Source organism: Ambystoma mexicanum, chromosome 12 (assembly GCF_040938575.1).
Source record: "Ambystoma mexicanum isolate Mex_15411 chromosome 12, UKY_AmexF1_1, whole genome shotgun sequence".
NCBI classification, from domain to species: Eukaryota; Metazoa; Chordata; class Amphibia; order Caudata; family Ambystomatidae; genus Ambystoma; species Ambystoma mexicanum.
The window spans coordinates 867,335,527-867,359,827 of NC_090936.1; positions in this window are offsets into that span (position 1 = coordinate 867,335,527).

The following is a 24,301-nucleotide window of genomic DNA, read 5'->3' on the forward strand; positions in this document are numbered from 1 at the left end:
TGCCAGGGCTCTCGACCATTCGCCCTCTGTTATTTCGGCCCCCAAGTCGGTCTCCCATTTCTCTTTCAGACGTATGCTCCTCGGGTTGAGCCTGTTATTTATTTGGGTGTATATCCTTGATGTCGGCTTCCAGCCATCGCCAAGGTCGTACATTTCCCGCACAAGGGGGTGCGTCTCCGGCTCTTCAGGCCATTTGTTCCAATTCTTCTTAGCTACATGCTTTACTTTTTGATACCATAGGAATTGGCCCGGTGGTGGTCCGTCCTTCTCTTGCAGTGATTCAAAGTCTCTGAACAGTCCCTCATAAAACATGTCTCCCCATGTGTATAGGCCATAGTTCTCCCAGCACCTCAGTGTTGGTAGGTCTCTGGGGGTTTTTCATACGTCCGCCAGCATGGGGATATCAGGTGCATATGAGTGTTGTAGACCTACTAAGGATCTGACCCTGTTCCAAACTTGTCTCCCCACCTCTACTATCATGGGTGGGTCAGATGGCCCCACTCGTGTGTTCCATATTAATTCTTTGGGGTGCATAGGTGAGGTTAATTGGTGTAGAAGATTCAACTCAGCTGTGGGTTCGTCCGAAAGCCATTTAGCCAGATGCGTCAATTGAGCCGCCAAATAGTATCTCTGGAAATCAGGGAGTTGGATGCCACCCTCGGTGTAGGTAAGTGTAAGGACATTTAGTGTGAGTCTGTGTCTGGCTCGTCCCCAAAGAAAGTCCCTAATCAAGAATTCCAGCTTCCTGAAGAAGGGTGGGGGAATGTAGTACGTTACATTAGTGAAGTAGTAGAGGAATCTGGGGAGTATTATCATTTTGGATATTGCTGCTCTACCCATCATAGAGAGCGGGAGCTTTGACCAGAATTTGATGGATCTACGTACTCTACACATTGCCGCCTCCGTGTTGGACTCATGGGTGGATATTGGCGTGTGCGTGATAGTGAGGCCCAGGTAGCGGAAGACGTCCATCCGCCAATGGATCCCGATCTCAGGAAGCTCATCCACTGGCTTTCCCCTTAGTCTTGCAAGTGGGAACGAGCATGACTTCTGTCGGCTAAATTTTATCCCCAAGTATTTCGCGAAATTATCCAGGACGTCCAGTGCTGTTGGGGCATTCCTTAAGGGGTCTCGCAGATACCGGAGGACATCATCTGCATATAAGGAAATAATATTGTCTGAACCACCAATGTTGATGCCAGCGTCAAAAAACTGCTTCCTAAAGTAGATTGCCACTGGTTCCAAACCCAAGATATACAGCATTGGTGACAGCGGGCATCCTTGTCTGGTACCTCTCTGAATAGCCCAGGCTCCTGACACCATGGCACCTGCCTTGACTCTTGCTACCGGGTTGCTGTAGAGCACCTTGACCCATCGGATAAAATGCTCTCCAAGCCCAAACTCCCTCAGAGTCTCAATCAGCCATTCCCAATAAATTGAGTCAAAAGCTTTTGTGGCATCGAGTGAGAGTACTGCTAGGTCTTCATTGCACTCGGTTGTTTGTGTCATTATGTGTTGGAGCCTTCTGAGATTGGCTGTAGTATTTCGTCCTGGAACGAAACCATTTTGATCTTCATGTACCAGGGATCCAATCACCCTCGAGAGCCTCTTAGCCAAAATGGTTGTTAATATTTTGCTATCGTAGTTTAGGAGCGCTAGTGGGCGATAGGAGTCACACTCATCCATTGGTTTACCGGGTTTGGGCATTGGGACTGTGAGGGTCTCTCTCATGGTACTAGTGAGTGTTCCAGTCTCATATGCCTCCACGTATACTTCCTGCAGTATGGGGGACAAAATGTCCTCATAGGCCTTGTAAAATTCTGGGGTAAGACCATCTGTTCTGGGGGACTTGCATGTGGAAAGGGATCTAATGGCATCGGTAATGTCCTCGATCGTGATGGCCTCTCCCAGCGTGTCTCGTTGTTCCTGATTTAACCTGGGTAATCCCACTTGGGCCAAAGTATCTCTTATGTCTGCCTCAGGAATCTGATCCCCATGGGCATATAGCTCGGTGTAGAAATCTGCGAAAACATCATTTATCGCCTGTTGTGTCCTATGGGTAATGGCCTCCCTATCTTTCATCTCCCTGAGGGCTGGTCTCGGATATTCCTTCCTGCATAGCCATGCGAGTATCCTACCTGGCTTGTCTGCTTCCTTGTGGGCCTTCAGGGTGCATACAGAGAAGTCGAACTTTGAGAGTCTTTCCCATGCGACCCTGCAGTCTTCTCTGATCTTTTTCAGTTCGGGCTCCCTCTCAGTGGCCGATGGGCAGTCGCTTTCAAGGTGCCTGATTTTCTCTTCTGTGGTCTCTAGCTCCCTTCTCAGCTGCCTCCTAATCCCGCCTGGTTCGGAAATGATCTCTCCCCTTGTTTACCTTCATCACTTCCCAGAGTGTGCTCCATTTCCCGACTGATCCCTTATCGATCCTTATGTATTCTTCTAGTTTCTCACTTAGGGTTTCCTTAAATGCGGGGTCAGTTAGAGTTTCTACTGGCATACGCCACATCGGGATAGGTGGCCTAGGACCCTTTAAGCAGAGCTGTAATAGTAGTGGGGAGTGGTCCGAGATTGATCTGCCCATATAATCTGCCGATTCAACTTGTGGGGTTAGCTCGTTGCCGATGAAAAAGTAATCTATCCCGGTGTGTAGGTTATGGGGAGCCGAGTAGAATGAATATGAACTGTCGGAGGGGTGAAGGTCCCGCCAAATGTCAGTTAAATGCATGTCTTCAACCATCCTAGGGAGGGACCCTGAGGAAACGTTGTTGGTCACCCGTTGAGTGATGGATCTGTCTAATTCGGTGTTCATGACAGAGTTGAAATCTCCTCCCCATATAAGAGTATATTCTCTGTATTGCATAATTTTGGCACATAACTCCTTAATATGAGAGGGTATGCTGTGTTGTGGGAAGTATGAGTTTACTACACACAAACGGGAGTTCTCAAGCATGCCCCACACTATCACGTATCTGCCTTCTTTGTCCAATTCTGCCCCCATCTGGTGAAATGGTGTTTCTGGACTCACCCATGTGTACACTCCTCTTGCATACCTTGAGTAGGATGCGCCGTTGCCCTGGCCACCCCAGTAGCTTGTCAGCTTGTCTGTAGCTTCCTTGGTAAGGTGTGTTTCTTGGAGGAGGGCAAATGATACCCTTTTCCTCTTCAGGTAGGAGTGTATTTGGTTTCTTTGCATATAGGTTCCCATCCCTCTAACATTCCATGTGATTAACTTGAGACTTGACGCCATTGCATGAGTATGTTCCTTATCATGGGGAGTACCTTGTCTCCCGTCCGGTTTATATGTATCGAATCAAAAGTCACATATTGGTCCACTTTTGTAGGTTGGGTAGATCCTGCCTCTGGTTCAATGTCTAGTCTAGCCGATGATCATCTGAGGTAAGACAGTCAAAACAATAACAACTTGAAAAAAATGTACCTGTAACTAATGCACCCAGCTTCTGTCACAAGGGTGCAGTGCTCGGGGGCTCTCGCGCTGCCTGCCCCCATCAGGGCTTCTGGCGCGAGTGGGTTTGTGCAGGTAACTGGCCTGCACTGGTCATCTGCGGGTCCGTGGTTTGTGTCCATGTGCAGGAGGTCAGGTGAGCCCTGCAGTCGTTTAGCATTCTCATGTCGTAGTTTTGCTTCAGCGGTGATATAACTTCTTCTTGTTTTAAGGTATACTACAAGGGCCATGGGTGCCCTAGCTGGGGCATCGAGCGATCATCCTTGGTTGCTTTCAATGTGTTTCTCGTGAGTGGATTCCATGGGGACCTCGGCTAGGTTGTTATGTTCCATCCACATGTTAGCTGCTTCCGGTGACTCAAAGAATAGCGCACGCCCTTTGTAAATTACCTTCAATCGTGAAGGGTATAGCAGCATATATTTTAAGTTTAGTTTCCTCAGCCTAGCCTTGACCGGGACGAAGGAATTCCTCGCTCTCTGCACCGATTGAGTACAATCAGGGTATATGGTAATTTTTTTTGAATTGCCCCGCTCTATTTCACCCCCCTCCCGGTCTCGAAAGTTAAGGACCTTCGCTATAATAGGGTGAGGATAGGAGCCTGGGGGGGCTTTTTCTGAAGTGATCTATGAGCCCTCTCTATGGCGAAGCCCTCTGAGAGGTTTGCCGCCCCAATTTCTTGCTGTATTAAGGATTCCACATAGGTTGTCGGGTCCGTGGTCTCTGTCACTTCCGGTATACCTAGAATCCTAATATTGTTAAGCCTGGCACGACCCTCCGCCTCCTCAGACCTTGCCTCCAGGAAGCTCACCTTGTGTTTGAGGTCTACCACCTCTGTCTTTAGGGCCGTTGTATCATCCAACATGTCCTTCTGGGCGGATTCGATAATTGTGACGCGTTCCGTTAGGTTACGGGCATCTTGCCGTATGAGCTGGATATCGGCCTTAACCTCACCTATTTTTGTGTCAATGAATGATCTCAGGGCTGCAATCGCCTCTAGCACCTGGTTATGCCTGGCATCATCTTCAGGGCTGTCGCGTGTTGCTGAGCCTTTTGGGGTAGATTGGGCAGTAGGGTGAGGCTTGGCTGTTATGAAAGGGTCCAAAATGGCATTTTTGGCTTTGTTCCTTGCAGTGGCCATCTCGGCGTCACCTGGTCCCGTTGGATAATGTAGAGTGTCTAGTGCTCTCCCTCAGAGAAGTAAAGTGCGTAACCTTTTACAGCTTGTGACAATCCTGTGCACGCTAGTGTAGCTCTGCCATTCTCAGTGTTGGTCTGGTCATAAATTGTGAGGACGCCTCGTTTCGGTGACATATGGTTTGTATCCATGCCCCTTCTACAGTGGTCTATGATGCTGGGAGGCCCTCCTGGGGGCTTACGAAGTAATACTGTCTGGGCAGGGTATCATATGATAGGTGCACTGAGGGGGGCGCTGAAGCGTGAGTCCGCAGTGTCCTATTGGTTTGCCCCTTGTGGGGTGGCTGTGTTCTTTGACAGTGGTAGATTTTCTTGATAGGTAGGGAGTGCTGATGATGGAACTGATGCGTGCCCCAAGGGGGGGTCTTGCCACAACAGCGTTAGTATGTGTTGGGGAGACGTAGTTGGGAGAACCGGAATGTGCCTATTACCTGAGCGTGATGTTCTGGTGTTGTGGCAATGGGCAGGTGGTTGGTGGCCCCAGCCCCGCCGATGGAGGAAGCTTTGCGTCGGAGAGCGGCTGCTCGGCTCCCCGATGCTGAAGGCACTGCCTGGGAATGCCATAGTTGGTCTCCGAGGGGCGCCGGCCTGATGAATTCTGCCCTGCGCCGATTGCGCACCACTTCCTCACTGCGGAGCAGCGTCTCCCCCCAGCGGGTACACCCGAGACCTGGCTCGTGAAGCAGGGGGCCTCCACGAGGACAATCCCCAAGTGCTTCCGAATCGATGCTCGCCGCCGTGCGGCGATCGCGCACCGTCTCCCTGGTGCATAACAGTGCCGTTCCTCAGCAGGTGAATAGGGCAAGGGCTCCCGCAGGGACGATCCACAAGTGCTTCCGGCTCAGTGGTCTCTGCTGTGTGCCGATCGCACACCGTCTCCTTGTCGCGCAGCAGCCTCGCCCCTCGATGGGTGTCCAGGACGCTCGGGCCATGGGGGAGGGGCTCACCCGGGGCGTCCTCCGGTTCCAACTGGCGTTTTGGTGTGCTCCAGCAGCCAACCCACAGGTATGCCCCGCGCCCCTAGGAAGGCACCGTCCAAAGGAGGTGCGCGCGGCCAACCCGGCTCCGGTGTCGCTGGCTCCTGGCGCCGATACGTGCCTCAGGCCCGTTAGTACGAAGTGGCCGCCATCTTGTGGGCACCGCTCAGGGAACAGGGGGAGCCGGATCGTGTTAGTGGGCTCTTGGGTTCCGATTTTCGTCGGAGTAAGAAGTGAAGCGTAGTTCCTCGCTTCGGTCGCTGGTAGGACACAGTGTGGTTGGTGTATAAGGACCAGTGGCACCCCAAAAAGGATCAGACTGCTGTGGCTTAGCCGGAGCTCATAGAACCTGCATCCTCACTCCGTGGACATCAGGCCACGCCCCCCTTTTCAGAAGTGAAAGGGAGTTTTTCATAAGAGCTCTGGGACAGCACTTTTTATAGCTAACAGTTCTTTTTCAAGAACGGTATAGTTGCGCTCTGAGCTGGTAAGGGTTTTGGACATATAGGTTATAGTGGGTTCGATGCCTCTGTCAGAAACGTGTTTCAGGACTCTGCTTATAGCAGCATTGGATGCGTCTGTTTGCAGAATAAAGGGTTTGGATTGATCCAGGAGGCTGAGGATCGGAGCTGAGGAAAAGGTGTCCTTGAGTTTTTCGAAGTCTTTTTGAGCTTCCTGACCCCAACAGAAGCTCTTTCCTTTTTGTAGGAGTGTCGTCAATGGTTTAATGACTTGAGAGAAATTTGGAATTAATTTGCGATAAAAATTGGAGAACCCTAAAAATCTTTGCATCCCCTTTACATTTTGGGTTGGTTTCCATTGCAATATTACTTTTACTTTCCTTGGATCCTTTGCTGCTCCCTGGGCAGAAAGGATGAATCCTAAGCAAGGTATACTAGGCTGATGGAAGGAGCACTTTTTTCTATTTTGGCAAAAAGATATTGTTTTTTGTAGTCTGTGCAGTACTTCCGCCACATGTTGCACATGCTCTTGTAAGGTTTGAGAGAAGATGAGTATATCATCTAACTATACAATGAGTGAATGCAGAAGTAAATCTGCAAAGATGTGGTCTACAAAGCGTCAGAATACTGAAGGAGCGTTAGCTAGCCCACAGGGCATCACTCGGTATTCGTAATGCCCAAAGGACATGCAGAATGCTGTCTTCCACCCGTCTCCACATTTAATTTGTATCAGGTGGTACACTCCTCAAAGATCAAGTTTTGTAAAGATCGAGGCACCTTTAACGGCTTCCAGGATGTCTTGAATAAGTGGTAACGGATACCGATCCTTGAGAGTTACCTTGTTCAAGCCCCTGTAATCCATGCACGGTCTTAGTTCTTTGCAGTTTTTCTTCGGTATGAAGAAAAGTGAGGATCCAGCAGGGCTTTTAGATTCTGTTATGAGACCATGATGTAAATTGGTCTGAAGGTACTCTTTTAGGGCTTCTTTTTCGGGGCCTGATAAGGTGTACAATCTGTCAAATGGTACCTGTGCTTCAGGCACAAGGTCTATGGAACAGTCGTCTTTGCGATGGGGAGGTAATTCTTTGAACTCCTCATTGGAAAAGACTGCTTGGTACTCTTGGTAACATTCAGGTAAAAGTGTTATGTTGCATATATCTTCATAGTAAGAGTTGAAGTGTTTTCTTTAATAGGACTGGAAGTAAGGGGGGTTCCGTCAACCCTTTCCACAGGCATGGCTACAGATTTAAAAACACTAGGAATGTTGTTTCTTGAGGCCCATTCAGAATCCATGAATAGTCCGGCAGCACCGCAATCCACTAGAGCTTGAACCTGATTTAGTACAGTCTCTTGAAATTGTAGAGTAACAGGTAAGACCACAATGTTCTGGGATGAGAAAAGCATTTGGAGCTCTGTACCAAAGACCTGCCCATGGTTCCCTTTATGAGCGGCAGGAGGCGTTTCCCAACCATCGAGGAGACATTAAGTGACAATCCTTCAAGACATGTTTGTCAGAGCCGCAATACATGCATAACCCTAATGTCTTCCTCTGTGATCTTTCTTCCGGAGTCAAGGGTCCTCTTGCCATCCCTAACTGCATAGGTTCTCCTTCCTCCATATTTCTGGGTGTCTTGGATCCTTCAGGTCTGGGAGCTGCCGGTAGTGAATGTGCCTTTCCTGTGCGTCTTTTTTAATTCTTTTTTTGTACACAGTAATCCATTTGTAGGACCAACATGATCATCTCAGCTAAATTTTGAGGGTGTGGAACCCTAGAGATTTCATCCTTAAATTCGTCACACAACGCTCTCCTGGATATAGTCAGAAGAGCATCATCTGACCAGGCGTTTTCATTTGCCAACTGCTTGAAATGCGTAATAAAGGAGAAAATGTCCATGTTCCCTTGTTTCAGATCAAGTAGGTGTCCCTGAGCAGTAATCACCAGTTCACGTCTTCCAAACATACCCTGAAAGCTGATTATGAAGCCAACAGCTGAATCCATGAACTGGTTGTTGGTAGTAACAGTTGGCGTGGCCCAAGCTAGGGCGCTTCCAGACAGATTAAAGATATAAAAACAGACTTAAGCTTGTTCTGTCGGAAAAAATGTTGGTTTCAAGGTAAATTGAACTGTACAGGAATCCAGAAATTCTTTTAGTCTTTTGGGTTTAACATTGTATTTCCCCATGGGTAAGCGTCCTGGGGGTATTTCAGTCCGTGTAGTAACCATTTGACTAAGAACTGTATTCTCATTTCTTAAAGTCTGAACCTCCGTATTGAGGTTCTGGACAGGGGCTACCAATTGCTGCACCTGTTGATCCATGACATCGCTTTCTATTACAATCTCCTTGAGCAATGGAATTAGTAATCACGTTGGCTTTCTTCTGTGTTGATGAAGAGCAAAAGATGCACTGCAAGTGTAGCCGTGTAATAGGAATACCTCCCTCAAGGCTTCCAGAGGCCAATAAAATGGGCTCTGTGCACCTCAGGGGCTGTATCTTTGGAAACACTCATGGGTAATAAAACCCGACAAGTAGAAGATCTGCATAGCTGCAGTAGTCCAGGAAAGGGAGGCATAGAAGTGTCTGGACGAAGGTAGATCAGTGGACAACGTTGCTGATTGGAACAGCGAGCAGAGAATCAGGAATCGGAGAAAGGTTCACAAGAGGAGATCCAGCTGCTGAAGGATCTGGGAGCAGCTCGCAGGAATCATGCCAATTCGGCGTTAAAGTGGGAAGGAGAAAGGCTGCCAGGAAGGGAACAAATGCTGTAGCCCCGTGACAGAGAAAATAGCGGAGAACACCACCAGGAGAGCATAGCAGGCCAAAAGTGTATGGAGCCGCAGTCGGAAAGTGGTTACCCGCAAAGAGAGCAGAAGCGAAGGAAACGGAAGGTGGTGAAAAGTGGAGGAGATCTACGAGTAGGAAAGCCAGAGAGAGAGTAAGAAAAGGTAGAACGAACAGTGCGTTCAAAAGGGGAAGGAAATGAAATGAGTATACTAAGCAGCAGAAAGATGAAAATACTAGAAGAAGCGTAGGAAGTGCTGAAGCAAAGCTTGGGCACGGGAGCAATTACAGAAGTGACGCACTTACACGTTCCCAGAAGGGAGTGATATAAAATCGGGGAAGTGCGTCGCCATTTTGAAAAAGACTAGACCTGCACTGGGTTTTCTGCATAGGGCCCTGAGGAGACGCCATCTTGTTTTCCATTTCAGATAATGTGAATGGTGTTTCTCCATCACCTCCACAACGCTCTTGGGGGAGATCTAACAGCTTTTCATATTTGCACTTGTTTTTGAGAATCTGGCTCCTTGACCTCTGGATGTGGGCCCTTTCTCTTTTTGCCCCAAAAATGAGTGCTAGTGGAGTGTTGGTGGATTGGAAAGACCCTAAACATGTGCGTCCTGTGTTGGGCTCTCCCTGTCACTTGCTTGCTTCCCTGGCATATGTGATCCCATGACACCCTCAGGGGCTCAGGTATTTTGCCATGAGACATGATAGAGGCACTGCATTTCTCTCAAATCCACACATACATCCTGTCAAAATTATGGGTCTCATTACGAGTACAGCAGTGTGGGAAAAATTGTTGGTATGAAGTGGTAACTCTGTTACCACTGCCTTACTGCACCGCTGTTCTGCAACTTTGGTGAAAAACGGAAAGATCAGTGCATGTAATTCTACTGAAATCCCTATGGAGTCTTACAAAAAATGAGGACTTACACCACCGACCACCACTTGTATTCCCCCAGAAAATACGCAGGGCCAAGTGGCTTTATCGCTAATTTCCGTTTAGCAGTATTTCTGTGACCTTACCATTGAAATACCAGCAAACTTGTAATGACGCCCAAGGCCCTTGTATTCTTGAGGACCTAATGGGGAAGTGTAATATGTTTTACTTTAACATTATATCGAGGGGGACACTCCGGTTCTTCCCCCTTTGCCCTACCAACCATAATTCCTCCTTTCCCCGAATCTCTTCATCTTTATGCCTTTTTAAAAATACTTTTCTTTCAGTATGAACATTTGTTGGCACTCCATTTCCCCCCATGACCTCTTCCTACTAATTAATTGTAATTGTAATGTTCGCTTCATTTTTTCTAAATATTTTTAAATTTGTTCTCACTTTTGCTTTTCAAACGTTTGCGTTTTCAAACTTGTATTTTCAAACTTTAATCTTCCAAACTTTGGTTTTCCAATTTAGCACCAGATGTAAAGTAATGCCCAGGCTAGGGCCAGAATCAATCAAACAGTAATCAAAAAATCCTATTGACTTATGTGCGCCATATGCTATGCCTGATAGTCCAGGTGTAGCGCATAGCAGCCCTATTAGATCACACACGTGTAGTTATCGCCTATGAATCAATGGTGCCCATGCATAGGATTGGCAACTCCCTGGCTAAAAAGTGATATTTGCCCACAGGCTTCTCACATTACACACGCACAAACAACTGCTTTATGAATTTAGGAATTTTGCCCTGGGAAAGGGATAGAAAACGTCTGTGACTAGGTGCCGAGATAAACAAAGTCGAAGCATATTTAACATTTTGGATGAAGTGGCGCTGTGCCGAAATTCCATATTTTAGTTGTTGATTGGCAGAAAGGAAGCGTTGGCTGTGCTAAAAGCTTATTCGCCTTCTACAAGTGAGGGCCCTTTGTGAAATTCTTTTCGGCACCTATTCAGCTTTGATATCAGCCCAGGTGTGCATACTGCCATGTGTTTATCAATTCATGTCTTCCACGAGCATTCAGCCGCGCATATGTTCACCATGATCTATGTATTTTCAGTAGGGCTGAGTATGATGGGAGGTGGAGGGATGTTTTCAAAATGAAAGCCAATATGCGTTGACCCGGTTGACAACACAACCCTTTTACTGGATAGATCTTCGGGCAGAAAGACGGCAGGGGACGCAAGCCTGAACTTGCCACCAGGAATGCACCAGAAATATACCAGAAATATAAAAGATGCCTGTTAAGAGGTCATTAGCGAAAGTGATGAGCTTAATTGGTGGGGGTGTTTGCCGGGGCCCAGCACTTATTTCTAAGCCCCTTCAGTTATTGTCTCTGCATCCTGGGCCAGCTCATTGCTTTTGTTAAGGAATAAAATAAACAAAATAAATACATTCATGAACCTGATGGCCCATTCTGGCACAGCAGTACTATTTATCTATTTTCCTGAGTAGCATTGAGTTGGAAGGTGGCAATGCTGGGTGCTAGTGCTGGCCATGCCTGTTCACTACTCTAGTCAGTCTGGATATCAGTCTTACAACTGAGCTACTGTAATAACAGATGGCACTTTCAAAGCAGGGTGGGTTGACAATAGGACAGACAGCAGTCAACAGCAATAGCAGATGGACAATGCCATGGAAAAAAGAGCACCGCCACAAAGGGGTGCCTATCTTGAGTGCCAACTAAACAAGAAGTAAAACAAAAGGAGTAATGGCTGTAAGGTTTTGAATCAATCTTAAACACAAAAATAGCTCTGGGCAACCTTCAGGAAAATCGGGGTGCAGTCCCCCATCTCATTCCAAAAACTGAATACAAATCAGGCTCGTTCCCACTACAGATGGGCTATCCATCCCGAACTGTGAAGTAACATCTATTCTTCAGATCACAAGCAACCCCAGATATGTTTCAGCCTCATTGGTCTTTCTGTTTCTGTAATGGCTTGGCAGGCTGAAGAACCATTGTCTGCAGGGTTGCCCGGATCAGTGGCAGAGGTTAAGATGTATTTATTATTCAGATGTGACAGGGGGGGCAATGACTATTTGTTTTATCTGCCTTTGGTGGGGTTTCTGGTATGCAAACTATGTGTTAATGTACTTTTTGATACACTGTGCAGCAGCTTAGAATTCCTTGGGGTATTTCTTGTCGCTCCGAGCACTGAATGATTGTGTCTCCAGGCAAAGCTAATTGGATATCAGTCATACATGGAATTGCAGCACTCATTGACATACTCTAAATTGCAGTAGGGTTAGAAAACTCGCCTAAGATAAGAATCTATTGTTAGGTTAGTGTACATTGACTTCCATTGTGTCACTTCACGTGTCATTGAATTTAGGCTTAACTTCTAATGCACAAACAGGTAGCTTTGAGAGATTGCACAGGTAGAGGTGTATTTCATACTCGTGACTTCCCCCGCTGATCCCTTATTGACACATTACTTACCTTCTTGCAGCTATGTGACGTCTCTTTACACCTCAGAGCACAGATACAATGTGGGGATTGATGTGAGACTGTGTTCATATTGTTCTTAGTGTTTTAAGTATATATTGCAATGTGTGACACTTTATCATCTTGTCTACATGTCACTGCTAATGTTTGTTTTGATGTTGTGTGTTGGATTGTATGCTCTGTGATTTAATATTTATGTGTTTATTACATGTAATTTTGGTGGTGGTGGGTAGGTACTGTTTCTTTATTATTATTTTTGTTTACTCTCACTTTTGTGGTTACCAACAGCTCTCCATCTGTTGCAATCGTAGCCAGTCTTTACTGGCTCTCCCTGCACTCCTCTTGTGTGGGGGTCTTACTTTGTTCCCCTACCCTTTTTTTGAAATATATCTTTTATATTAGATGTGCATTTCATCTGATCTTTCTTGGTTTCTGTTGACGCCGATAGTTGTACTGTGCACATACATATTGCATGTTTTTTTCTTTCCCTGCTGATTCTCGCTATTACCAATATGTACATTGCCATACCCTGTGATTCCATATCTGTACCACCCTTTCGTCTTGTATCTGCCTTTTTCGCACAATGGGTTCTTCCTCTAATATTGCAATCCAACATGTTAAACGTGTGCCATGGAATGTGAATGGGCTCAATAATCCTGCCAAATGTAAAAAGATTCTGACATATTTGAAATGAATGGTGTGTGGCATAGCCATATTGCAAGAAACTCACCGTACTGATACAGTGGTTCAGAAACTTAAACAAAAATGAGTGGAACAAACATTTAATTCTACATTCACCGGGGGAGCAAGAGGGGTATCTATCCTTTTCCATAAGAATCTACCCTTCAGGGTTTTATCATCCAGTAACGACTTGGGAAGCGTATTGTTTTGGTGTGTGGTAAGATTCAGGATGCAGAAATACTACTGTGTTGCATTTACGCCCCGAATTTGGATGACTCACACTACTTTCATGAACTGTCACAAGATATTCAGACCTTTGGGGCCCAATCTGTTATATTTGGAGGTGATTTCAATGATCTAATGGATCCACTGTTTGATTGCTCAAAGATATTTAGTACCAGGTGGATTACGAGGAGTGGACAAGCTCTGAATAATATGAGTGAGGAACTCTATTACCGCCCTATTCCAAGGTTGGGAAGGCGGTAATTCCGCCTTCCTCCATTGCCCTTCCCCATTCCCATTTTTGCCCCATAGGGCTCTATGGGAATGGGGAAGGCGCTAATTACGGTACCGCAAATTGCGGTACCGTAATTAGCACCCTGGTCCCTTTGCGGGTTGGTTTTTAACGCCTGCTAAAAAGCAGGCGTTAAAGTACCAACTCGCAAAGGGACCTCGTAGTAAGGGGTAAGGGTTTACTGGTACCGGTGCCCTTACCGGTACCGGTAAACCCTTACCGCACTACGTGTAATGAGGCCCTACAGCTTTTATTCTGCTTGCCATGATGTTTATTGTCTTTTTCCTGAAATCGAGTCGGTTGACTCTGAACTGCTATAACAGAGATTTGAGGATGATTGAAATTACTGAACATGCACCTGTTTCTATATATTTGTCCCTAAATCATATGTTTGTTAATTCATTTCTCTGGCGGATCATTAAGTCTGTATTTCAAAACTATGCATCTTTGGGAGAGATCATTATGGAAATTGAGGACTCAATTGAATTAAATTAGACAGAAGGTATGTCTAAGTCCAGCATATCGGAAACTCTCAAATCTTATATAAGATATAACATCAGAAGGTATTAATGGCACATTCAAATGCTTTTATGAAAAGCTCTATACCTCTGAAACCATGCTTGATATTTTTTATGGTGAGGAAGCAGCTCTCTAGCGCTGATTTGCCTCGACAGAATGATGATGTGGTAAATGCCTTGGGGATGGATTTCTCATTGGAAGGCATTTGTTGTGCTATCCTGGTTCTGAAAACCAACAATACCCCTAACATGGATCGACTGCCAACTGAAATTAACCGTATACCGACAGCCTCTTCTATTAGACTCCTTGGTGATATGCTTTTTAAGTCTCTTGAATCTGTCTGATTGCCTAATAGTGTCAGTAGGCCCTAATTACCTTCTCCATAAGACAGACATATCTACTACACAATGTGACAAGAACCGACTCATAAGACTGATAAATACGGATTGCAAGATCCTGGCAAAAATTCTTACAACACATCTGGAAAAAAAGAGATACCTTTAGTGATTCATGAGAATCAGGTTGGCTTTGTTCGTGGGAGACATGTTGCTGACAATATGAGAACACTGGTGGTGACCTTAGAACAGGGGGAAACACATGTACTGCTATTGCAGCTATATCTTTGGATGCTGAGAAGGAGTTTGATATAATTTGGTCGGACTACCTATTTACCATGCTGGAAAATGTTGGCTTTGGGTCAAAATGTATCAGATGGGAGATCTGATATGCAGATCCCTCAGCAAGTGTCCTCTCGAATGGTCTTACCGGAAGTAAGTTTAGTCTCCAACGGGCAACAGGCAAGGATGCCCACTTTCAACTTTACTATTTATCATTGCAATGGCGCTTCTGCCTATCATGCTGAGATCAAATGAAGACATCAAGGGAGCTGGTTTTGGTGGAGAATCAGGGAAGATCTGGCTTTATGCTTAGGACCACTGATTGTCTTGCAAGACCTTCGCAAGCATATCCGGTTATAAGATCATTTGGAGTAAATCTGAATTCTTGCTGATCTCCTCTTCCTGTTCTAGAAATGTATTTATGATATGATATATGATAGTTTATTTATATAGCGCCTATACACAATGTGTTTCAAAGCGCTTCAAGGCAAGGGAGGGAACAAGGGAAAATATGACGACATTCTTACAGGCCATGAACAGTGAGGATGTGAAGTTAACTATCGTACTTGGCCTGATGACATTTCAGACAGTGCAAGTGCTAAGACATAGATAAGGAAGGGAGGGGGAGAGTGGGAAGGAAATGGAAACAGACAGGCGACTACCGTACTAGGCATGTCAACATTTGTGGTAGAGCGGGAGGAAAACAAAAGGTGAGGGAGAGGGGTGCAGAAAGGGAGGGGAGGAACAAAACAAGCGACTATCGTACTAGGACTGACATTGTTTCAGATAGTGCTGGAGGGAGGGGGGGCAGTAAGGGGTTGGGGAAGCGACAGACGAGGTTGCTATCATACTAGGTCCAGGGACAATTCTGATTGAGTAAGTGCATAGAAGAGAGTAAGGGGAGAAGGGGAGGAGATAGGAAAAGGGAGAGGGGAGGAGAGAACAGAGAGTAAGCAGTCAAAAAGAGTGGAGAAGCAAGAGGGGAGAGAGCAAATACAATTGCAGAAGTCAGTAGTAATACATAATGTTGCAAGTCTGGTTACAAGATGAAGATGGGAACAGCATGATTCAGGGCCACCATGAGTACAAGATTTGTATTTGTATTTATTTTTGTTTATATAGTGCTTTACACCAAAGCGCTGCACATTATAACAACAGGATACATATGAAATGACATTATAACAGTAACAGTAGAAGCAATTAACGATGAGAATCAGGTCAACAAACCAATAAGTAGAGGAATTAACTGGAGGAGAGAAGGAGAGTAGTGCAGTAGAACTGAGAGGGAGAGGGGGAAGAGGGGGAAAGGAAAGGAAGGGGTGAAGGGAGGGGATTCAAGGCGGGGAATGGAGAAGGAGAGATTTGAGGGAAGTTCGGCATGAGGAAAAGGTGGAAATAGAGCGGTGTGAGAGAGGTAAGGAGTTCCAGTGTAGGGGGGCTAGGAGATGGAAGGAGCGGAAACGGGATGAGGCGCAAGGGGAGGGAGGAACAGTGAGAAGGAAGTGGTCGGTAGAGCGAAGGGAGAGGGAGGGAGTGTAGAATGAGAGGAGGAAGGAGAGATAAGGGGGAGCAAGACCGTGGAGAGATTTAAAGACTAGGCAGAGAAATTGAAATTTGAGATGGGAGTGAAAGGGACACCAGCCAAGGGAGGAAATGGAAGCAGAGATGGAGTCACGGGGGGAGAGGAGACAGAGGGTGCGGACGGCAGAGTGGTAAATAGATTTAAGGGGGGCGAGATGTGAAGTAGGAAGCCCAAAGAGCAAGGAGGAGCAGTAGAAGAGGCGAGAGAAGATAAAGGAGGAGATTACAAGTTTAGTAGCATGGAAAGTGAGAGAGGGGCGGACCTTATGAATACTAAAGAGGTGAAAGTGACAGGCACGAGACGTGAGAGAGATGTGATGGGAAAAGGTGAGCGAGGAGTCAAAGTGGATGCCAAGGTTGCGAGCATGGTCAGAGATGGGGAGATTAGAAGGGGGAACATGAATGAAAGGAGGAGGAGAGGGAGGGGAAGAGAGTTGGAGGGGAAGAAAACTACTTCAGTTTTATCAGTGTTAGGGAAAGGAAGCGAGAAGACATCCAATTTTTTATAGCAGTAAGGCAGGAGGAGAGTTTAAGATGGAGGTCAGTAGAGAAGGAAGAGAAGGAGAGGAAGAGTTGAGTATCAACGGCGTAGAAATGGTGAGAAATGCCAAATGAGGAGATAACTGGGGCAAGGAGGGAGGTATAAAGTGAAAAAAGGAAAGGGCCAAGTACCGAGCCCTGGGGTACTCCATATTCCAGAGGCTGGGTAGGAGAGGAGCGACCTCCCCATGAAACAGTAAAAGAGCAAGAAGGGGAGGTAAGAGGAAAGCCAGTTAAGAACAGACCCTTTGAATTAAAGGAAGAGAGAGTATTGAGAAGAAGGGGATGATCGACAGTGTCAAAGGCAGCAGAGAGGTCTAGAAGAATAAGGACAGAGGATTGCTTAGAGTGTCGAGCTGAGAGGAGGGAGTTAAGGATGTAAATGAGGGCAGTTTCAGGAGAGTGTTTAGGACAGAAGCCAGATTGAGAGGGAGGAAGGAGAGAGAGATTAGTGACAAAGGTTGAGAGTTGCGAGTGGGCGAGGCGCTCGAGAAGTTTAGAGAGGAATGGGCGAAGTGAGATAGGACGGTAGTTGGAGGTGAGCAGGGGGTCAGCAGAGGGTTTCTTCAGAATGGGAATGATAGTGGCATGTTTAAAAGCAGAGGGGAAGATAGCAGAGGAAAGGCAGGTGTTGAAGAATAAAGTTAAGTAGGGATCACGAAGAGGGTAGATTTTAGGTATTAGGAGGGAAGGGAAAGGGTCAGTAGGAGCAGAAGAGGCGTGGGCTTTGGAGAGGAGGATGGAAACATCAGAAGGGGAGACAGGGGAGAAGTCAATCATGCTGGTAGAGGGGGAGAAGGGAGAAGGGGGAAGGAGGGTAAGAGGAGCAATTCATTTTTTGGCAAAAGGCAAGGATCTTGGAAGAGAAGAAGTTTGCAAAGTCAGAGGGAGAAAGGGTGGAAGAGGATGACGGATCGGGGGTGGGAGGAGAGAGGAGACGAGATAGAGTTTGGAAGATGCAGCGAGGGTGGGAGGCTTGGGTTGGAGAAGATTCGAGTAGTAGGAGCGTTTTGCAGAGGAGAGGCAAGAGTCATAAAGAGAGTGATAAGAGAAATATGAGGTTTGGTTGGAAAGCAAAGGGGATTTGAGCCAGAGTCTCTCAAGGCGTCGGAGAAGACGCTGCATGGAGAGAAGTTGAGGAGAGAGCCAAGGTTGAGAGGGCTTTCGGGTTGGTTGGAAGAAGGAAAGGGGGTGAAGTAGAAGATGCAAAGGAAGTCCAGCATGAGAGTTGAGAAAGGGTGACGCACCGTGAATCAATGAAGTCCATAAAAGTAAAATCCAGCATTGGCCACAAGACAGTGATGGTGAAACCAGAATGTATCAGGTTAGACTCCTGTGTGCAGGTAGGCGGGGGACAAGGGAACAACACGGGGGACCAGAGGGGGTGGGGATGGACTGTGGGGACAGAGGGTGTAAACACATGTTGGTGCATGCTTACCTGCTGTCTTGGCAGGGTTTCTGGTCCTGTGTCCTCCTGATCCGAACAGGTCTAAACAGTAATTTCCCTTTTCTTTGACTGCCCTTCACTTTGGACGCCCGGGCGAGAGACACCCTTGATCTAAGAGTTAAGAGCAGGAAGGAAGAGGCAAGGCTAGGAAGGTGGGTGGTGCTTAGGCCAGGTGACCTAGATCCACTTACAACTGCTCCCCAGCTGCAAAGGAAAAGAGTCTGTAGGGCTCCTTAAGTAGGAAAAAGAGCGGCAAGCAGGAAGGCACCAGGTGGGTGGGGCTTGCTAAGTGGTGAAAAAGAGCGGCAAGCAGGAAGGCACCAGGTGGGCGGGGCTTGCTAAGTGGTGAAAAGAAGCGGGAACCAGGAAGGCCCCAGGTGGGTGGGGCTTGCTAAGTGGTGACAAAGAGCAGCAACCAGGAAGGCACCAGGTGGGCGGGGCTTAGGCCAGGTGGCCTATATCCATTTACACCTGCTCCCCAGCTGCAAAGGAAAAGAGGCTGGAGGGCTCCTTAAGTAGGGAAAGGAGCGGCAAGCAGGAAGGCACCAGGTGGGCGGGGCTTGCTAAATGATGAAAAAGAGTGGCAACCAGGAAGGCACCAGGTGGGAGGGGCTTAGGCCAGGTGACCTATATTCACTTACACCTGCTCCCTAGATGCAAAGGAAAAGAGGCTGGAGGGCTCCTTAAGCAGGGAAAAGAGCGGCAAGCAGGAAGGCACCAGGTGGGCGGGGCTTGCTAAGTGCTGAAAAGGAGCGGCAACCAGGAAGGCACCAGGTGGGCAGGGCTTGCTAAGTGGTGAAAAAGAGCCGCAACCAGGAAGGCACCAGGTGGGCGGGCCTTAGGCCAGGTGACCTAGATCCACTTACAGCTGCTCCCCAGCTGCCTTACATTGACCAATGTAATTTCCTATGGTGTCCTAGGCAGGTGAAATACCTGGGAATATGGTTGTCCCCTACTGTTAAAGATTTAATGTGAATCAATTTACCTAAAAACAAATCTGAACCTACAAGGTTGCCTCTCCTGAAACTGTCCAATACTATCAAAATAAACATCTCATCCAGGATTAACTATATTCTGTCAATGCTTTCTCTCAAACACCTGAGTGGCCTTTTCAAGGAATTGAATGTTATGATGCAATGCTTCATCTGGTAAAACAAACCTCCTAGACTAGCTCTCTGGAGATCACAACTGCCAGCACATTGAGGGGAATGAATATCCCAAATGTAAACGTTACCACCAAGCTTTCTCGGTGAGACACGCATAAGGAATGTCAAAACCAGATGTCTATGTTTGGGCAGTGGCTAAAACTAGCATGAATGCACCATTGGGTCCAGGTTCCATTGTAACCACCAAGGCTGGATGATCTTTTGAGAAGAATCCACTCACAGAATTCCTGAGGGACAGCTGGCACGCTATCTCAGCCATTTTCAGAGTTGTTCCTTTTATCTTCCGTGATGCATCCATGTGGCAGAACCCCAAAATCAAGGTTGTAGTATATTCTGGCCAAGATGGCAACTGGGTGGGGTTTGATGCATTAGCGACATGCTTGTAAATGAGGAATAGACCCTGTATGCTGACTTGTGTCAGAAACACAACTTGACAGGCTGCTCTGAATACCGCAAAACAAAAGTGGTGAAGGCTGGAAGGTTTAGAATTCATCTTAACCTCTGGCATTTCTCTGGGCAACCCTCCAGACCATCTTTCTTCACCTCCTAAGCCATTACCGGCGCCGTTAACCCCTTACTGCCCACCTCGGAATGAGGCCCTTAATCTGGTACTGGAAACCGGTATTCCGATGAAAGTTTCTATCTTTATCATGGCAGATCATAAATTGCTACGTGATTTACCGAAAGCAAGCAGTGCCTGGATGGTCAGAGGCTGCATGATGGGGAAGAAGTTAATTCTACGTGTTTGGAAATCAGGTAATAGAATTGACATTGAGGAATGGATCCATGACACGCTAATTCACTTACCTTTGAAAATACTATCTACAAATGCAAAGAAGACCTTGCTTGGTTCAGGGATATCTGGGCAGGGCTGGACTGACCCACCGGGACATCCCCCGTTAGGCCTCTGCCCATAGGGCCTCTTTGCAGCGGAAGGATACACATTGAGTGAACCCGCCTCTGCCTGGGTGGTTTTCTATGAATTGGCTGCCTGTAGTTCCGGCAGCCACCACCGACTAAGACAGGCGCTGCCCACTTTTTTTTTGTTCCCAGCAGGGCTGGGCTTGGGCAGCTGGGCTGACGGCCCCCGCTGGCAGTGCACACATTGCCAGCGCAGGTCAGCAAGGCAGGGTGGCGTGAGGCCTAGCAGATGCTGAATAACCAGCTATATCCTGAGTTTCCCGTTAGACCTCGGGCCTCTTTTCTTGGGGGAATGACAATGTATGGGCCCGCTTGCATTGCCCATGCTGCCTGCAGGTTACACGTAATCTTGGCAAATACTTAATTGAGCTGCCTTACCGATCGAATTTTAAAATTGGGATATTTGACAAGGCTGTTTCCCAGCTCCAGTTGAGCAGCCTTTTGACCAATTATTGAAATTCAAGGACGGAAATTCAGCCATCCCCGGAATGCCTTAGATGCGTACCATGGGTGATAGTTTCAGTTAGCGGGACCATCAGGGATCGCATCACATGTGGCTCTGCAGGTCCTTGTAAAATGGATTTCCATCCAAGGGCGCGCCACCTCCTTTGTTAGACCTCATTTTCGCTCATTTGAGAGTAGGTACATCGTGAAACCCAGGAAGGCCAGTGAGGCCCTGGAAGACTTCTCCGTAGCTGGCAAAAGCGTACTGCCATAAAATACGATAAACCATCCACGCCTATGGTTTCTGCTGAGTGCTTGCAGGCTGCCACCAGACGGTCTGCTGCAGTTCACATGTTTGCAGGGCAGGGAGAGTAGGAAGCAGGAAGGCAGTAAGTGGAAACGGCAGAGTGACCTGATGTACCTTCAGACCCTGCATCCTGCCCCTAGACGGTCTTCTCTTGTGCAGAATAGTGGAGTGACACACATGCCCCAACACCCTAATGCCATGAAGGGGCTATGGTCAGGTTGAAGACCATAGGGAGACACAATACAAGGTAAGCTGTTAAATATTTTCTGAATAACGATCGGACAGTATAATATGCCATACTTGAAATATGAATATGCTGTTTTGCTGTAGTGCTTTATGCTGGCTTCCTACCGCTACATTAAGGGCTGCATGAATAAGTGTTATTTTTACCCAGTTTAACAGTAGTAGTCCATTTGTCGACCTTAAAAGGTCTAGGTTTTCTGATGCAGGATTCGAACTGCACTGAATAGCTGAACATTTGAGCATGTGCAATTGTACATGTTCTTGGAATGTTTTTGTGGTAGTCTTGTTTGTATAGAACATGCACAATTAGTTTTCCCCCGTAAATATATGGTAATCCGACTGCTGGCGCTTTATTTGCTGAAAACTGAAGCGAGGCCTTAACCCAGAGCTAACGTGCTGTCATAAATGGATCATTCTGACGTCAGAATCCAACTGTAATAAGAGAATGACGTTTCTTGTCTCCTGAAACAAAATAATTGAGCTTTTGACATCAGAATGCGCTTGGGCCCAGGTGCTGTGCAGAGCGGGCACCCACCTTCTTTCAGACATTGGATGGGGTCTGTCTGCACACAAATAAGATGGTGGGCATGCTGCTTCCTGTGCACACAGCCATCGCTATCTTTCGTCCCAGGATTTTATAAAAACGTGCGTGATTGTTCTGTATATATTTTTTGTTACTCTAACCCACCAAAACTGGGACATCACCACATTCTGCACTGAAAAAATAATTTCATGAACCAGCTCAGTTTGTGTTTAGCAGAGGAGACACTCTTGAGGTGGCAATTCACGCATAACAATCGCTTGGCCCTGAAAAGCAGTGGTCGAAGTGGGCGGGAGCGGTCGGAGCGGTGCTCCTATACTTCTTTTAAATAGGTTTTACCGTTCCTATACTTTTATTTTAAAAAGAAACCATTCCGGAACGGTTTCGTTTTAACATAAAGGTGTAGGAACACATTGAAACGTGCACTTTCAGTGCACTGCACTGGATGTTCCCTTAAACATCAGGCGCATGTGTTTAGGGGTTTGTATTGTGCATGGGAGGGGGTGCATCAATGGGGTTTGTCGGGAGTGGGTGCAGGCCAGTAGGGAACATAGCTCCACTACTTCTTTTCGTACACTTCGACCACTGCTGAAAAGCCATTCTTCATAAGGCATGTTCCCTGCGCCGTGCCATATGTTGTATGGTTCAGCCCACTACGTCGGTTCAAGCACCATGACAGCGAGGTTTGGCCCATACTGTGTATATGCTTTACATTTTTCATTTAATTCCTCAACGCTGTTGTGGGGGATCACTGGCAGCAGACCCACTTGCAGGCATTACATGCTGTGAAACTGTTCTACATCATTCTGACACATATTCCGCCGTCTGGATTGGGTGAGCAGCGATGCTCAGCCACGTGTACATTTGAGATGTGGTACAGTACATCATGCTGTAGGTGCAAGGGATACCTAACTGCGACGACGTAGGTGCAACTGGAGTTGCCAAGCATTAGTTGGACATGCTTAATCGTTGCAGGCAGCTCTACAGATCAGCGGCATATCGGCCACCTTTACTCCCTAAAAACAGGCCAATAACTACAACAACAAAAAGTGGAGTAAAAAAATATTCCCACGTAAATAAACTGAAAACAGCGGTAAATAGGAACCAGCACACTCTTTCTACCCAAACAATCCTGCAAATATGTCCAGCTCAGTGTTGTCAGCAGTGGAGATCTGAGGTGTTCTGAAGAGGAGCTTCAAGTAATAAATGGCTCTTTTCAATTTGCATACATTTCTGGGTACAAAGAGGTATGGCTTACAAATGTTTTAGCACTAAAGACATATTTGTAATGAGGGAAATGAACTGCAATTGAAAGTGTTTAAGCTTATACCCGTTTCGCTGATCGGTGGAAAAGGCCCACTCCCTCCCCCTAAAACTCACATTCCTCCCACCACCTCGCAATCGGTTTTTCTAGAGCTCTTCCCCCTCGGCTCTAGCAATTCTCTCACTGATGTGTCAGGATCTATTGGCATGAACAACTCTTCCAGACATTTCTTCTGACTTGGATATATTGTTCCGCACTGAATAATTAGCTAGCCTGAATAATTAGCTAGCCTGAATAATTAGCTAGCCTGAATAATTAACTAGCCTGAATAATTAGTTAGCCGTAAGAGCTCAGGATATGTCCTGCCCTATATTGGTTTAAGCGTTTATACTTTGGGAGTTCGTGCTCACCACCAGTGGTGGACTGTCCTACAGGGAACTCAGGAGATTTCCTGGTGGGCCTCGTGAGTGGGAAGAATAAAGAATTTCTTTAAAATCTTCTATTTTATTACTATGGGGCCACTTTGAAAAACATTTCCAGGGCCACTTTTGGTTGCCAGTCCAGCCCTGTATCTGGGGTCCCTTTCTGGAAGCATATGGCTAATCTGTGTATTTATAGTTGGAACATGTTTTATTTCATGCACTTTTCCCTCTCTTTCTTATACAGACTACTACCATTATACAGTTGTACATAATTTTAGGCCGCCTATGTTTGTTTGCAAGGCCTGCATCGAAAGATATTTATTGACACTTTAGGCGCTTGGATGAATCTATGTATAACCATGAGTGCTTTACAATGCATTATAAATAGTTTTGCCCCTGAATTATTTGATCAATGTCATCCGAATTGGTAGAACTGCCTCGTGTATTTACTTTATACGATTGTAGGATTTAAGGAGGAATTTAGTTTTGTTTTGTTTTTGTTTTCATTTTTGAGGTACATTTTGTTGAGAAAGGTGTATAATATTCATTTGTGTGATCCTAATTTGTTGTGTATCACCTTGCCTGTAACAAAGCTGTACATATTGTTTAACCTTTAATAAAAACATTTAAAAATGAAAAAGATTTGTTCAAATCCCGAGCCTGCTGGACCTAGAAATGCAAGCTACACTTCACTCGTGACCCCCAGTGAAGGCCGACACATGTCTGGGGTTGCATGTGTTCTTGTGCAGACCTAGCAGTTTGGGCTGGACTCACTCTTTTGGGTGGTATCAAGCAGTGATTTGCATCTGTTCTTTCCCCTACTATTATGGATGGG